The sequence below is a fragment of the Dendropsophus ebraccatus genome, chromosome 4, assembly GCF_027789765.1.
Source record: "Dendropsophus ebraccatus isolate aDenEbr1 chromosome 4, aDenEbr1.pat, whole genome shotgun sequence".
In the NCBI taxonomy this organism is placed as follows: domain Eukaryota; kingdom Metazoa; phylum Chordata; class Amphibia; order Anura; family Hylidae; genus Dendropsophus; species Dendropsophus ebraccatus.
This window is the reverse complement of record NC_091457.1, coordinates 48,748,412-48,766,436: the sequence shown is the minus strand read 5'-3', so window position 1 is coordinate 48,766,436 and position 18,025 is coordinate 48,748,412. Positions and strand designations below refer to the sequence as shown.

Genomic DNA, 18,025 nt, shown 5'->3' with positions numbered 1-18,025 from the left:
TAAAAATCGCTCCGTGTAATAGGACCCTAAGATGCAGACAGTTTCTGTGTATTGTAATCCTGTAGCCTCATCCCTTTTTTTTTTTTTTTTTTTTTTTTTTTTTTTTTTCTTGGAACAAAATTTACAAAAATGTGTCTTGATAGCAGGCAAATAAAAAATCCATGATGCACTTTGGACTGTGCACTCCAAGGCCTGTGTGTGTGTTATGTTTTTTTTTTTTTTTGTTATATTTGTGGCCATTTCATCCGCCTAAGATACTTTTTACTGCCCCCCCTCCTTTCCCCATTAGCATCTTGGTTACACATGAATGCTTTGACCCAGTGCCTCAGTAGGAGGCTTATGTGGCTTTGCATTCAATAGACATCTTGTTGACAAAGTAAACATATGGGATATTTCATTGCTGCCCATACTGGCAGAGCGTGGGGCTGGATGGGAAGCATGCAGGCAGCACTTTTTTTTTTTTTTTTCTATGAGTTACGTCATTTATTGGGCCAAAGATTTCAGTACAAAGGACACTGGTCTATACATACATGAATAATATATATAACATGTAAGGTATAATATATTGGTTTTAGGAGGTGCCATTTGGCATTTGTTTTGTAAGCTCTCTACAGTGAATGGGTAGATGATGGGAGGAGGTTATCAGTCATGCAGCTGAGCTCCCCTATTCAGGACCCCCGTCTTTTGTCCAGAGCAGCTAAGTGTCTCTCTTTGAATGACCCAGCACATCTGCATTACATGAACAGCCCACTGATTTCATAGGGAACAGTGCAATGCTTTTGTTTTGCCTCAGGTGGCGCTACAGGAAAATTTAACTCTTGCTGTTGGGTTTTGTTCATGGGATATCTGGAGTTTTTAGCAGGATTAAGGCCGTATTCCACCAGGCCACTCTGAGGAGCAAACAAGCGCTGTCGGCGCTTGTTTGCTCCTTGTTCCCCGCTCGCTGCCGCCACTATTCTGTGTGCCAGCAGCGAGTGGGTGAGTGCAGGAGGGGCCGCGGGGGGGGGGGTTGTCGGGTGATCACTAGATCGTTCGGGCAGCCCATAGAGCATAGCGGCGGTCTGCTGCTCCTATTCCACGGAGTGACAGAGCTATCAGTCGCTTGTTTTTCAACATGTGGAAATTGTGTATTTGTTCTGGTCTGACATAGTGTTCTCTGCTGCCACCTCTGTCCATGACAGTAATGGTCCAGAGCAAGATCAAATACCCACAGAAAACCTTTCCTGCTATGGACAGAGGTGGCAGCAGAGAGCACTATGTCAGACTAGTACAAATACACTACTCCCTGCAGTGCATACAGCTGCTGATAAGTACTGGAAGGTTGGAGATTTTTTAAACAGAAGTAAATTACAAATCTCTATAACTTTCTGACACCAGTTAATTCAAAAGAATTTTTTTTTTCCTGCTGGAGTACCCCTTTAAAGCAGACTACCCAGTTAAGTGTTCTAGATGGTGTGTTAAAGGTAACGTCCGCACATTGCAAAGGGTCTTAATTGTTAGAGACGCAAGTGATCAGATTTTCTAGTGCCAATAATCTTGTTCTTATTGGTCAGTTGGTTCTTATTCCTGCCTCTACATCTCCAGTCCAAGTCACCTCAGGTCTTGTTTGTCTTCGTTCCCCTCCCACAACCCCACAATTAGCATCTAAGTATTGTCACTGCTCTGAGTCAGTCATATGTCCAGTATGTTGTCAGATATGGGAACCGTAGCATATGGCCGCAAGGTAACTCTGATATTTGCTTTTGTTTGCACACCTTGTGCTAAACAAACAGTTAATATTTTACTCTGGTTGTGTAGGACAAGTGTATTGAAGCCTTCCTCTGTCTCCCAGAATGCACACAAGACTGGAGCCGCACTTCTCCTAATGTGACCTGCGGCCAGTGGCTATTGAGCTGCTTACCTCCTTGGCTATTCTATACATAGAGCATAAGCTGCAACATGGTGTCCAATAAACACGTAACTACTACATGCTCAATTTACTCAGTACCTTACTATTGCTGAATAGAAATGTTGCTTACATAGAAAGACATAATGAACATAGATTTTGTAATTTCTAAGACCTGGTGGATCCCATCAATTTTAATGGGCTTGCACTGAACATTCAGCGGAACCCATAAAAAGTCAATGGGTGCTGTAGGAATGTTTGATAAGGTGGCATAGTAATAGGTAAACATCTACAACAAATATTGTATAGATGCCTGCATTCACATCATCAAAATTTGTAGCCCCTGCCGAGTTCTGTTTCTTTTTTTTTCACGCTATGTTATACTTTGTCAGTCATTTTGGCTAGTTGCTATAATTTCCTATATATGCTCTTTGAGCTTCATGCATTAACATGGTCGCTAAGAGCGTGTCCTAGGTTGTCGGTGTCAACCAGTTGGGTTTGGCTCCTATTTTGCCATTTTGGAAGCTCCAATTTGAACGTTGGCGGCCAAGGATGTTCTTTTGTCTGAGTTTTGATTGGTGGGGCCCATTATGTGTTGGATAGAGTTCCTTGCCAGGCAGCGTTTACCTCAGTAACCCCCATTACGATCACATCTCCTCTCCACCACGGCTTAGTGAGAGATTTCCTCACAATAATTACCTTCCCTGCCCTTTGGCCTTTGTAACATTTGTTTGGAGAAACTTTGTTGCTCGGTGAGCATTTCCAAACAAGGCAGTGCCTCGAGCTGTCCCCGGGCCGTGATTTATGCCTTTGACAAAGTACGTTGGGCCTCACTGCCTTACATATACATTCTGCACTGCCTTGTAAAGTTCCCTTTGTGAATAGAATACAAGCAAATCAATTTTAGTCAAATATCTACCAAGAGCAAACACCAAGTAACCTGTGTAATCGGCTTCATGCTGCAAACGTTTCACTCCCTGCAATGTTGTTGGAAGCCAATGAAATTTTTTATAGGGGGTTGTACCGGCTGGTGCTGTGCCAAGGGCAATCTCCTAATGCCTGGTTTAGAGACCGCGTTTACAGGCTCCTGAATAAGAGATCGCTCTTAGGTTGGGGACAGCACATACAATGCCCTTTAAGATTTAAAGTGTTATTAGAGTAGACACTCCTAATCAATCTTTATTCATATTCTTTCATTCTCAGGGAAAATTGGATTTTTTTTTTTTAATTTTTTTTTTTTAAATGCAGTATCTGCTTGGATTTCTGCACAGAATTCTCATTATCAGGATAACATTGAAGAAAGTGGCTATTTTTTTTTTTCTATTGCATTTGTTTCCAGCCAAGTTTGGTAACAAGCAGTTCAGACTGCCTATACAGGTCCCACAAGAACTGACGGCTACATAACAAAATGTTTTTGTCTCTTGTAAAGTCTGGCTGATCGTCTGTATTTTTGGTTGTTTTTACCCCTAACCCTTATGACTTTAATAAACCATATGGTCTCCTTTAAATGTATTTTTAGTATACACAACTATTGTAGCAGCGTTGCACTAAAGCTTTGGCTGCCCAAGCATGATGGGAATTGTAGTTTTGCAAAAGCTGAAGAGCTGTAAATCCTCTTTCGCTGGTGGTCTGCTGCATTTTTCACTTTTTTTTTTTTTTAATATATATATATAATTCTCTACGTATGGGCCCTTGCACACTGAGTAAAAGAGGCTGCATTTACAAGCGGATTCCACTAGAAAGTCTGTCTGTCCTATTTCTTCAATGGGATTTCTCTTGCACGTTTGTCCTCTGCTCAAAGAATGTTCATTCTTTGAGCAGAGAGGAGAGGCGTAAGAAAAATCCCATTGAAGAAATAGGACAGGCAGAATTTCTAGTGGCGTTAAGCCTCTCTTAGGCTGAGTTCACACTATATTTTTTCTATCCGTTTAACGTATGTTTTATGGAAAAAACGGATGCAATTGTGTGCCATCCATTTGGATATGTTTTTCCATTGACTTCCATTATTAAAAAAAAAGATCGAAATGGATGCTTTTTTTTTTTTTTCACACGGTACACAAAGGCTATGTTCACACAACGTCAAAAATAGAGAAAAGGCGTCCAATTTTGATATTTAAAACGTCCGTTTTTGCCGCAATTTAACTGACTGCAACGGCAATGCATTGAAGTCAATGGAAAGACGGACGTCCAATGCACACAATGCATTAAATTATGGACGTGGACGTCAAAATAATGAACATGATCATTATTTTCGGATGTCTTTTGCAAACAGCGGACATTTTTATTAGTTATTCTCACACAGTTTTTCTTTTGTCACTGTCCTTTCTCCGTTTTTACTATTAAATTCAATGGACTTTTCAATTAAGCCGCACCCAAAGTCCAATTAGTAACCCAAACTAGAATAATATGCTAACAGCCGTCATTGTACTAAGGGGAGGCAAGGCTGCTAAATAACGTCCATTATTTTAGACTCAATATAACGGACGTCATTTTAAACGGAGCTAAAAAAAAAAACTTTGTGTGAACATTAGCCAAATAGTTTTGGCTATGTTTTCCTGTCCATTAAGAGTATCCATTTAAAAAATTGGATATGTTGAACAGATAGGAAAAACGTAGTGTAAGCCCAGCCTTACTCCGTGTGCAAGGGCCCTAATACATTGACTTTGAGGCCACATTGCATGTTTTTGGGATGCAGTAGTGGATCATTACGCCTTCAGTCCTGGTATGAACTTGACATAAACACTGAAATTACAAGCACAATGTTTTCAAGTATGGTTGGTGTTTTTTTTTTCTCGGTAACATCTGCTAGCTGTAAATTTTAGTTTGTGCGTGGCTCCATATTCAGTTGACAGTTGCTTTTAGGTTATTTTATTCCACTTTTGTCCTACTTTTATCGAGCTTTGTTGCTATAGTACAGAGATGTGTGATATGTGATGGCAGGCTTCTTATACTGCCATTAGCATATTTCTGGGTTCTCGGTTTTACAGGAAGCCACAGAGGGGTCAATCTGGGCTAACTCGTGTCTCACCCATTCATCCTGGCTTGAGTCCAGATATTTCTGGGAGGCAGCAAGTAAAGATGATACTTTTTGAGAATATGAAGGCTGCCATTTTGTGGGCTGAACTAGTTTTTAGAAGTAGGGCAATTACTCAGTGATGTCATCAGGTGGTGATGTCATCTACAGGCTAGTGACTTCAATAAATTCAAATTTCAATTAAATTGCCTATTCTCATTCATTTTTATTTAGTTTTTATAACTTTAATTGCTGGTCTGCTAAACTTCGTCTGTATATGGCACCATGAATACTTGTTTTACTGTTGTTGTTGTTATATTATTATTATTAAAATTATTATTATTATTATTATTATCCCATATTTGACCTCATGGTCTGAATGGTGACCCCCAGTGATTGTCCATTGAGTGGTATGTGAACAAATGGACAAGCAAGTGGTATGAAGTGCTCATGTGTATTCAGGCACAAGTTCACAAGGTGTGTCTTACATTGAAGCATTTCTGGCATCTGCCGTGCTGGTTATTGATGAACTTTCTGCTTATCTGAGGATAGATTTGTAACACTGAGTGCTTCATGTCCATATCTGTTGAAGAACCATCAGAACAAATGTCTTTTGTTCAGTTCAGCTGAGATTCTATACAGAACAAGTTGAACATTACAAAAAAACTGTTATATTGATTGATTTTTCTCATGTTTGCCTCTTAATTTTGCAGGGAATAATTTAAGAGTTGTTTTGCCCTTACAATACTTTTACTCAGGTAATGATGTTGTTGCTGTAGTTGGTGGATCATTGTGATTTATTGATCAGAATGATTGCAAGTCCCATCTGCAGACATTGTTAGATGTGTTCACACTGCATTTTTCTGTCCCTTGCACTGTTTGTTATACTACAGTATGTTTAATTTTAACATACAGAATGAGGTGTACATAATTATATATATTACGTTTTTTTTAAATAACGCAAGTCAATGGGAAATAGACCCTGCTGTATGCCGTACAGCATCATCCATTTTTTTACTATCTGTCAGGGTGCATGCACACTACGGAATACGTGCGTAAAGGCCGCTGCGGATTCCGTCGCTGGCCCCTGTTCGCGGCAGCACGCATCTCTGCCCGTGCCATAAACACCATTTTATGGCCGGCCCGATTCCGATCAATGAGTTGGACTGCCAGCTGACAGTGTGCACAAAGCTAAAAAAAAATTATTTATTTTTTAAAACAGGTTGTATTATCAAGGTGTGTGTGTGTGTGTGTTTTTTTTTTATAAATAGGGGCAATCAGAATACTTGCAGGAGTCCACTTACCCTTTAAGCTGTTGTTTAGCCTTTTGTACCACCAATGGAGCCATTGGAAACCCATCACTGTGTACCATTGCTTTTTGAGGAATCTAGGACCCCTCCTTTTAGAAAAATAAGGTTCCTTGGAGCTCATTAGCCGCAGAGAAGTGTTAATCATTTTACTTCCCAGTCATATATATTTATCAGGACTGAATGGAAATGAAAGCCGACGTGTCCCCCAGCATTAGCTGGAAGCTGTTTATCTCTTGATTTATGGGTGGAAAGTCAATTTTTTATGTTGTCAGCTTTGAATGAAGAAACCTAACCCCAGCATTGCTGTAACTTGAACCGATCTTCTCGACTTCTTCACATAGCTATCACAAAGTAGGTGGGGTGAACCTTTATCTGATGGTAAAGCCTGCAGTACAATGTTGTAGCCTCCGGCAATGGTTCTGTTGAGTGGGTCTCTTGGTTGATGTCGTATTCTAGTTGAGTGCTTACACCTAGTGGGCTACAGCCCTACATGAGTTTAATATTTGTTTGTTATGTTATAAGGCAGTAAAATAAAAATAAATAAATTATAACTTTTTTTTTTTCCAAGCACAATTCCACTAATCTAGTGTTCTCTGACCTGTGGCTCTTCAGCTGTTACAAAACGGTAACATCCCCCGCCCCTTTATGACAAACGTTCTTTCCCAGGTTGGGGGGCACCTGTGTTCCTAAATTCAGTTGCATCTGGATCCAGCAAGTGACACCAAGGTTCCTAGCCACTAGAAAGAATCTCTTTCTGGGTCTTCGGAAAATTTTTTTCCCCTTTTTTAGGCAGTCACTTCTGGTAATACCCGAGATTTTAAGCCATTCAATACATGATTGGTTTGACGGCAGAAAGGCCATTCATGAAGCCTTCTAGCATTTCCTGCTTGTGAACATAACAAAGCTCTCACATACTTCAGGTATAAAGGCCGAGCATTCCACAGGTTATATGAGGCATGCTGCGACTTCTAGACCTGAGTTGTCTTTCACTGGGAGCGGAGACCTGTTACTGGACTGTAACAATTGCCAACAATAAAGTAAAGTTGCAGATGCTTTCAGTACAGTGACAAGTGTGTTATGTTTGTTTTTTGTGTTTGAGGTCATCTAATGTAAATGAGGGAAAGCCTTAGTAATGAAGCATTTAATGGATAATATTCCATCTAACGGATTTAATCCATTAGATGGGATGTTATGCATTAGATGCTTCATTACTAAGGCATTCTCCTCTAAAAGCAAAATTTCGAGAGAAAATTTTCTCCATAATACCATACCATATGGAGGCACTGTAGCTTGCCGCAGACTCTTGTCTCCACTGGCTCTTCATGTGGATGAGACTACAAATCGCATTGATAACTTTGCCAGTTCTGTTGCAGATGAATGTAAATGTAGGGTGAAATCTAATTGGTAGGATAATCCATGTGTTGGAAAAAGAGGGTTGGAGTAGCCCGCCAAAGTACCAGACGATCCTGCACTGGACCCAAGCAGTAACACAATAATGTGCCTTGTAATATAGGGCCCTAAGTGAAAAGACAGACTTAAGTTGAATAAAAAAAAATAGTGATCAGTAAAGATTAGCCCAACTTGAGCATGCTGGATTTGGATTGCACAGCATTTGAATACCGGTGGCTGAAGAAGTTGGATGCAGCCCCAGGGAGTCCGGGAAAACATGGATACAGCTAAAGGCCATATACAGTCATAGGGTATGTTCACATTGAGTAAATCAGGCGGAATTCGCACAAAGTGACATGTCATTTCTTCAAGCGGAGAGCGGCGGTAGTGGAGGAGTGCGCGCTCTCCCATAGACAGGCTATGGCACACTGAGACAGGTGGAAAGTTCTGCCGCGGAATTCCACCTGATTTACTCAGTGTGAACATACCCATAGGCTGTACCCATGTTTTCCAGGACTCCCTAGGGCTAAAAACAACTTAAGCCTCTGGTATTTAAATATGAAGCATTTTGACTCTGCATGCTCTGGTTGCGCTCATGTCTTGTTATCGATTATCTTGCTAAACCCTGGATGTGACCACCAAAACGTAATGTAATTTCACATGGGTGCAGGTGTGGGGGGCTGTTTTTCCAAGAAAAATTGTTTTTGTAATCTTGGAGCACCCCTTCAAACTGTCCTCGGCAAAATATATAAAAAAAAATAAACCTTAAGATATTTTTTTTTTTTTCTTATTGGTGTCGGTCTGTGTGTTCAGACTCCAGCCAATTTGCTAGATATGGCTAAAGGAAGTGTGCAGCTGAGCGATTCCCTCCTCTGGTTACATAAGGACCTTTTACACACACAGATTATGTGACGGATTGTTTTTTTTTTGTTTTTTTTTTTGTTTTTTTTTGTTTTTTTAGACCAAACTCAGGAATGGATTTAAAAAAAGATGAAATCTCAGTCTTTCCTTTAGGAACTGTTTTCTGGTCCTGGCTTTGGCTTTAATGGTCTGTCAGATGAATATGTGTGTAATAGGGCTCTTATAATTATGGGCTGCTTCATTTTTACCCTTCGCATTTGCATCATTCATATAATATAGCTGTTTTACAGGCCCTTGCTATTTTCTCCCCTCTCCTTTAAATTCAGCAAAACAGGCGTGTAATGCGTTATTGAGCGGAGCCGGTGGGAGTGCTTTGTCCCGTCCTTAATTAAGGGCTTTGTGCGATTCAACAAAGGAGGCTGAAGAAAAAGTATGATTCAGGCTCATTGTTGGCTGTCCCTATCGGCCTGGTTTACCGGCCTGCTATTGGTGCACTATGTGCTTTCTGAACATTACTGACACTTTTGTTCGTGGTTAACGGAGGTGAAAGAAGCCAATTATTGGCGCCCCCCCCCCCCCCCCCTTTTTTTTTGTCATTCTGTGAAAGGCAGCTGCAGAATGATGAAAATAAAGGCAAATATTCTTGGATCTGTGATGGTTCGATTTAGCTTTTTTTTTTTTTGGTACGTTGCTTTAAACTGAAGGATTTTATTGTGTATTTTGAGCCTTTTTGTGGGGATGATATTTACTTGTCTAATAAGGAGGGTTAAACTTCCTGGTTTCCTGTGGTGAAACACAATGGGGGAAATTCTGTAACAACTGTCAATTGACAGAATTTGGCAATTTGTATAGAAATTTGCTATATAAACGTGTTAACTCTCCAACTTTTTAGGTTTGCATTGTACCTTTCAGAAAGGTACAACTAGGCGTGCATGCGAAATGTGGTCATGCTCAGGCTGAATATTTTATTTTTTTTTCTTCTGTAGGACATATATGCATTCTCCGTTGGGGGAAAATGTTTGGTATAAGGATATATCGTTGTCGTCATTATACAGATTATATAGAACTAGTCACATTTTACGGAATATTGAATAATTCTCGGCCTTATTTTAATGTAATCCAGTTTGAACTCTGTTAGGCCCAATCAACTTCCCTGGATTGTGTTCTTGTTGTACCCACAAAATTCCAGTTTCCTAGATTTTCATTGAACTTTTGGGTTTTGTATAAGAACATGTAGATGTATAAGAGTACGTTCACACAGAAATTACAGAGACATGAATTGGGTTGAGATTTTAAAAATTCTTCTCATGCTTACATTTTTTCAGATAGAAATTCGCCCCCCCCCCCCCCTCAAACTGGTAGCACCCAGATATCAGTTTGTCATACACTTTCAGTAGGGATATGATAAGGATGACACATCACAGACCTATGAGTAAAGATGTTCCAGGATTGTAACTTAAAGGGAACCTGTCACCCCGGGCAGTCCCCCCAAACCCACCCCTTGGCAAGGCCCAGCATACATACCCGCTCCTACTTGTCCTGCCACTGAGATTTGGCCGCGGCTCATCTGTGCGCTCAGTATGTAACTGAGCGGAGATGAGTCCGATGGCGATATGAAATCACTGCTCCATTGATTTCCTATGGTCATGAGACTCATCTCTGCTCATTGGCATATTAAGCGCCAGATCGGCGCCCAGGGTTGGGGTGGGTTTGGGGGCCTTACCGGGTTTGTCAGGTTCCCCCTAAAACTGTGAATACAAGCAGTTCCTACAACAGATATGTGGGAGAGGCCACAGGTTCCATCTGTGGACATTGGATTCTCCCTAGAGCCTCTAGGTCCCAAAAGAAATTTATATAGATTTTATTTTGACATCTCTGCTTAGGATTGTATTTTTTCCTTCATGAGAAGGTGGTTAGTGTTCTCCTTCACCACAATACATTTTGTTCATTGTCTCTGCTGAGAGGGAAATGCGGAAGAAGAGCTGCTCAGCTCCGGGGCAAATCAACCACTTACAAATTGACGCTTTGTGACTTGCTCCAATTGACATTGTTTGTTCTGCACTTTGGCTTGAAGTCAGCTACTCTCTATACTGTATATGCCAATATTTGTCTTCTCTTCTCCATTCCTGCCATCCTGGACACTTGTTAAGCTCTGGGTAAGTCAATAAAGGGAAAGCAAACTGTGGCACATGGAAGTGGCAGCTGACGTATGTCAAAAACTGCTTGGCAGCTGTCACCAATTCACACCTTAGTCTGTTCTCTTATATTATTCATATTCTTAAAGGGGTTGTCCAGTTTAGGAAACCGAATTTCATATGCCCTTTTAGGGTGACATTTGCCTGATTTGATTTATAGTTGTGTTGGTTAATCGGGCTGTAACCTATTGTGCCAGATTTGTTGCTCCGCATGTGACATCTTAGTAAATGGACACATTTGGCGCACAGATAAGATAACGGTAAGGGCCCTATTAGACGTGGTGAATATGCCAAAATTGCCCTATTTATTAGAGCTAGTGATCAGCTCATTCATCGTCTGATCGGACCCTTCTGCCCCAACGAAGAATCATTGTCCGTCCAACCACATAATAGGGGACATGCGCCCCCCCCCCCAAGTCCCTGTTAGGGGACTGACAGATGATAGATGGTCACGTCTTCTTGTCTTCATGTCATATAATTGCTAGGTCTTGCTAAACATCATCCTTTGTAAACCCACAAAGAGACAAAGAGCTAGACAAATGTTAAGTGCACTCCACCATATAATAAATACATAAAGATATATGTCCAGAAAAATATATATGTAATTTTTATTAGTTGAAAATACTCATATAAAACACTCACAAAAAAAACCCACTACACAATACACTTAAAAACATTTAAAAATTCCAATAAGGTGACGTCATGAACACATGACATTGAGCGCATGGACATGCGCATTAGCCGCCTGAGGACGCCAAGAGCGGCCATGTCTGACGGGTCATCGACACAGCACAACACCACCAGGTAGCCGCGATTATTTAATTTAGCAGCTGTATTGCATATACACTTAGCTTCACTAAAGTATTTAAGGACACTGTGACACACAGTATTTACTCCTGACGAAGTCACCGGAGGGTGACGATACGCGTGGGGTTCTTTGCCGGGGGTAGCAGCTCCATGACCCTGTATCCATCCAGGCACCGAGATATATACATTTTCTGCCTGTGTTGCGCTGGGTGATATATATTTTAAAAAATTTCTTAGCCTCATACATCTATATATCTTTTATGGTTTGGCATTTTGGTTTGTTGCTTTGCCGATATTTTTGATTCATCTTTGGGTCATGTTGACAATATTATTTGTTTGCTACTCCCCGTAGGTCTGATACCCTTTATTGATTGTGTGGGTAGACCGTAGACTTGCATGTTCCTTATTGGAATTTTTAAATGTTTTTAAGTGTATTGTGTAGTGGGTTTTTTTTGTGAGTGTTTTATATGAGTATTTTCAACTAATAAAAATTACATATATATTTTTCTGGACATATATCTTTATGTATTTATTATATGGTGGAGTGCACTTAACATTTGTCTAGCTCTTTGTCTCTTTGTGGGTTAACATTATTGCTATCTAGACATTGAGTGGCACCCCCGTTATTTCACACAGTATTTGGTTGAGCCACCTGTTGTTTCTTATGCTCAATTAAACATCATCCTTTGTAGGTAAGGGGAGGTGGTGTTCTTCTCTAGTAAACCTGTAGGAGCGACCTCTTTGGGGAAGCCAGAGAGAATCATTTGTAATAATAAGAATCTGCTTCTTTTCTCCCAGGGGGTATTTAGTGTTTTCTTTTCCCTCCTCTTGTTAGTCTAGTAATGTGAGTCTTATCTTAAATACCTGACCCCTGAATTCATTATCTGCAACCTCTGCAGCAACAGAGTGTGGTGTGAATGGAAGACATTCACTGTGAGGCTCACTAGGGTAATGGATCGGGGTGGAGTCCTCTCTTCCACGTGAATGGCCATTTAACCCTTGCCTAACCAGATTGGATGCTTTGGGGGAGAAATTGGACACTTTGCCGCCTGAATGCCTTCAGTTTTTTTTATTTATATTCATTCATTCATATATATATATATATATATATATATATATATATATATATATATATATATATATATATATATATATTATTGTAAGCCCTCGTGGGCAGGGTCCTCTTCCCCATGTATCAGTCTGCCATCTGCCTTCATGTAATGTGTTTTGATCTTGTAATGTTCTTGTTTGTTACCCCCTTCGTACCAGAACAGTTATCTAATGATACTGAAGCAGATAACCTGACGGGTGAGACACTTGTTGGTTAGCAAAAGTGTATATGTTTTTATGTTGACATTTTTTTTTTTTTTTTTTTTTTTAAATATACCCAAAACACAAATATCAATGACTTATATACATTGGTCCCTCAGTTTACAATTTTTACCATACATGGGTCTTTCCTGTATAATTGTAAATTTGTAGCGCTGTCCATGAGGTTAGGGGGTTTGACTAATAAAAGTGGATATTTTATTGGTAACACACCTGTATTACTGAAGTGTATGCAATGATTGGCTGTCTAGTAGCACCTCCCTAAAGTATAATGCGGTATTACTTGTTCTGCGCTACTCTGCTCCTTTTGGACCCAGTGGGAACTGTACAGGACCCTGTAAAAAATCCTATCCTCTTCATAGACTGTGGTTTACAGCTTTCAGTAGCCAAGCCTTCTGTGTTCTCTATGGGGTGGGATAAGCCGCAGCAGGAGGGCTCTGACAGCAGCTTATCTATCCGAAACAAAGGGGTCGGGCGTGAATTTCCATAATGCCCTACCCCTATCTCCATCATCTGTCGTTGGATGGTCAGGAGAGCCCCATGCACGCTATACTGACGGTCAAACCAGCTGTCAAGTCTAAAGTGTATTAAGACCTTTTAAGAGAATATTACACTTAAACATAACTTTGGGTATGTTGCTGCCCATAGTAAAGCTAACAATTTATTCCATATGTGTTATTATTTATTCATTCTAGTTCCCCCAGTTCTCAGCTTTCTCCCCCAGTTTCTCAACTTTAATCCCAGCCTCCCTACTCCCTTCTCGTACGTTTATGTAAACAAGTCCCTGGCAGGCTTTATCTGCAACACTGTAGCTACCTTGTAAGGTTGGGAGGGTTAATCCCAGGTCAATTTGCTGATGAACTCACTGTGATCAATCCTTTCAGCATTACAAAGTAGCTGATAGGTTTACAGCAGTCGTCTCAGAAGCGGGGGGTGGGGGGTGGAGAGAAAAGCCAATATACAGATTTTTATGTCTTTAGCAGGTATCTGCAGCTCAGAACTGGGGAAAGAAAACTGAATAAATAATATGTATTGAAGGAATTGCTAGTCTCACCATGGGCAGCAACATATGAAAACTTATCTTTGAGCGGAACACCCCTTTAAAGGGATATTCCACTCAAACATGACTTTCAATGTCTTGCTGCCCATGGTGAGACTAATGGTGCGTTTACACAGAGAATTATCTGACAGATCTTTGAAGCCAAAGCTAGGAACAGACTATATAAACAGGGAACAGGTCATAGAGGAAAGACTAAGATTTTTCCTCTTTTCAAATTCATTCCTGGCTTTGGCTTCAAAAATCTGTCAGATAAATGTCTGTGTAAGCGCCCCATTACAGTTCATACTTGTTATCTATTCAATCTCCTGCAGAGTTTGCAAGAAGTTCACAACAAAAGCAGCAGCACTATATTTTTGTTTTAGATGTTTGCACATCAATAACTAGGGACGAGTGCAAATCGAGCATGCTTAAGTCCGAACACTCTGCTTTGAAATACCAATGGCTGAAAAGGTTGGATGCAGCTCTAGAAAGTCTGGGAAAACATAAAGCCCATGGATCAGACTCCAGCATGCTCTAGTTGCGCTCATCTCTATTACTTACCCATTGAAGTTAGTGGGAAACGGTTATGAAAATTGACTCCACCAACTTATGTTGTCCACAAGCATGGGAAAGTAAAAAAGATCACTGAGATGTCAGTCTTTAAATTCAGCCTTGGGTTTTAATTTTGAGGCCAAGGAGTTCTTCTTTTGGGGGCCCCCACCCCTTCATAAATACATGTATAAAGAGTCTGTTGCCAGGATGCAGGAAGCCATCAAAACACAATTGCTGACCCAAGTGCAATAAATAATTCGGCCTTTGCAGTCTTGTAAAACATATTTTTAGTCAAAAATAATAGTGCCAAATTTATTGCATATTTTCCGTTTTAGGACTGTGTATTCCTTGTGCTACTTCAGGCTATTTCCGTCCAGTTTGACATTTCCAACCCGTCACGTCTAATTTAAAAGTGGCAACGCATTAGCTGGCTCGCCTACATGTTATGTGTTTTTATAACTTATCTTTTCCCCAAACTTCTGAGTTTTTTTTCTTTCCGGAGCATGTGTCCACCCCCCCCTTTGTGCTGGAAAATGTAGTTGTTGTTGCTGAATTGTAACCTGCCTTTTCATTTATTATTTTTGATGGGTGTTCCTATTCTGGGGATTCCATTAAATTTGTTCCCTAATGTAAAGATGTCTATCAGTTGAAGCCCGACTAATCACTTGACACAGAGACGGGAGAGGATCGCTGTTAGCACTGTCTTCTCCCGGCTCGTTCTCCCAATCGGTACAGGTCTGAATACTCAGGCCTGGACCCATCAGAACTTTTGACATGTCTCTATGACATGTCAAGTTTTTTTTATGATGACAGCGACACTTTAAATGTATTCAGAAAATTATATAGATTTGTCATTTACTTCTATTCAAAAAAATTCCTTCAGTACATATCAGTTGCTCTATGTCCTGCAGGAAGTCATGTATTATCGGACAAAGGAGCGTTTCGTTCCTTGCCAATAATCGGTCTGTGTAAGGGTCCTATTCCACGGGCCGATGGGGGCCCCATCAATAATGTAAACGAGCCCCATCTGCACTCGTTTACTGGGCCTATTCCACGGCCCGATAACGATTTAGCAAGGACTGCAGTGGCAACGTTACCGATGTCCTTGCAGCCCTTGTTTAAACAGCATACTTTACCTAACCAGGCTGCAGGTCTTCTCTTACGCAGAAGCAGCTCAGGGGCGGCCTGTATGAGCTGACAGACCGTTCAGCCAATCACTTGCCGCAGCGGTCCTGGCCAGTGATTGGCTGAGCAGTCTGTCAGCTCAGACAGGCCACTCCGAAGCTGCTGCTGCTGTGCGGGACCGGAAGGAATAAGGAGCGCAGGAGAAGACCTGCAGCATGGTTAGGAAAAGTATGGTGTTTGTGAAATCGTTGGTCGACGGCTGCGCACCTCCATTCCACGTAGCGATGCGCGATCGGTGCCCGATTTTAGGTTTGTACCTAAATAAACAGTCAGTCGATGACACGATCACCGGCTGATCGTTGTCTCTATTCCACGGAGTGATTATCGCTCCGTGGAGTAGGCCCCCAGGTATCTGTCTTCTGTAGAGCCCTAATATCCTTTTGTTTAAACACCCTTGTTTATAGACAGATGAATGGGGAGATATCTTCCGACAAAAAATGATAATGGTTTGCTCTACAGGAAGTGGTGTTTCCTTTCCAGTCTGCCACAGTGCTCCCTGCTGCCACCTCTGTCCATGTCAGGAACTGTCCACGGTAGCAAATCCTCATTGAAAGCCTCTCCAGCTCTGGACAGTTCCTGACATGGACATAGGTGGCAGTAGGGAGCACTGTGGCAGATGGGAAAGAATATACCTCTTCCTCCTGGGTATACAGCAGCTGATAAGTACTTGAATTCTTGAGGTTTTTTTTTTTTTATATTTTTTTAGGTAATTTACAAGTCTGACAGTAATATATATAAAAAAAAAAAAATCTCCACTGTACCACTTTAAGACTAGACAGTCAGCCTATTAACTCCTCAGAATTGTCTTTTAACCAAATAGCACAATGTTTTATTGTTGGCAGGGCTGCCAGATTATAGGGATTTTATTGTATTTCTTGGCTATAATGTGATGTGTATCGGGCAAAGTCATGAGCCATTGCTGACAGGCTGCTGTTTTTCTTGATAATCATGGTTCCATTACTTCTCTGGCCATAATTTCTGTGAATATAGTGTCTTCTGGATGGTACAGATGAGATACGTGCTGATGGAAGACCGTGACCTGCACTGTACTATTCTTAAATTGTGAACTATCTTCATGTCCCAGACCTCCTCGAGGACAGACGTGGGTGAAAATGTTCAGGGATGAGCATTCTGAATTTGGGACAGGGGCCAAGACAAACAGTAGCTTATTGTTCTAGTCCACGAGTGATATTCCCTGTTGTTTCTAGGGTTGTGTGGTTGGGTGTTCTGGGCACAAGGTACCTGGATATTTTGTTTTATTTTTTAGTGTAATCAATATTATTAATATGGAATAGGTTGGTAGTGCTTTCTTTCTGCCAGCAAACATGTCCTGTAGGTATATAAATGGCAAATCTTAAGTTTAGGAAAATTGCTATTAATAATTGAAGCTACAAACTGTTAAACTATTTTATCATCTGTTATAGTATGAAACCTAGTGTGTGTGTGTGTGTGTGTGTAAGATATATATATATATATATATATATATATATATATATATATATGTGTGTGTGTACAATGAAGAGAAACAGATGGCATCATGTGAGTTAGAGGGGTTTTCTGACTTTCATCTTGGCTATAAACTCTGTATGGCATCCTGGTTAATTTGTCACTTTACTGTCATGTGATGTGACCCACTCAGATTTGTCTTTTATTATTTGTCAGCCCCAATGTATATGATATCGTAGGTTTGTTAGCTGCTAGCCCTCTCACACTTGGCACTGATGTGCAGCTTCACTACTCCATGTCCATTTCTACTTTCTTTAATTCCCTATGGCAATGTGCCCATTCTTCCTTCATCCAATTGCTGTTGGATGGTATGAGGTTAGGAAGGTCAGCAATGGGCTTCAGTAAAGGAATATCCCGGCCCTCGCCAAGTTCTTAGTTTTCTTTTATTAAAGTGTCACATCATATAGGTACAAATAAGCTTTGACCTGCGGCCTTCATCAGCTGATGAAGGCCACAGGCGGAAACACTGCGTCCTCCTTATTTGTACCTGTATGATGTGACACTTTAATAAAAGAAAACTAAGAACTTGGCGAGGGCCGGGATATTCCTTTACTACTTGCTTGGACTGCTTCCTACCACGAGTGCCGTCTTGCTCCTATACCACAGCGATTGGCTTCAGTGATTATTGGGTGTCATTGAAATTACCATGTAAGCATAGTTGGCAGAGGATCGGAGTGGCGACAATGGATGCAACAAAGATAAAACGGGGTTATATGTTTGTTTGTTTTTTTTACTTCTAACGAAGTTGTAGAGAGTATTTTAAATCATTTGGACAAATCCTTTAAATTCGATATGCATCTGTCTGAAGAGTATTTACCAGGTCTTGGTTGTACATCATGGCCGCCCTAAGTGTAATGATCACACAGGTCCTGACTTGGCACTGTTCTGCTGCTTATGTGGAAACCAGAAATACTGACACATTTAGGTTTCATAACACTAAATTCTATACGGCAA

At 40.8% G+C, this 18,025-nt stretch overlaps 1 protein-coding gene across 1 annotated transcript in view; it reads left to right on the top strand.

Moving 5' to 3' along the window:
- LGR4 (leucine rich repeat containing G protein-coupled receptor 4) overlaps positions 1 to 18,025 on the top strand; it is a 74,698-nt gene that overhangs the window by 11,808 nt on the left and 44,865 nt on the right. The gene's annotated exons all lie outside the window — the stretch shown is intronic.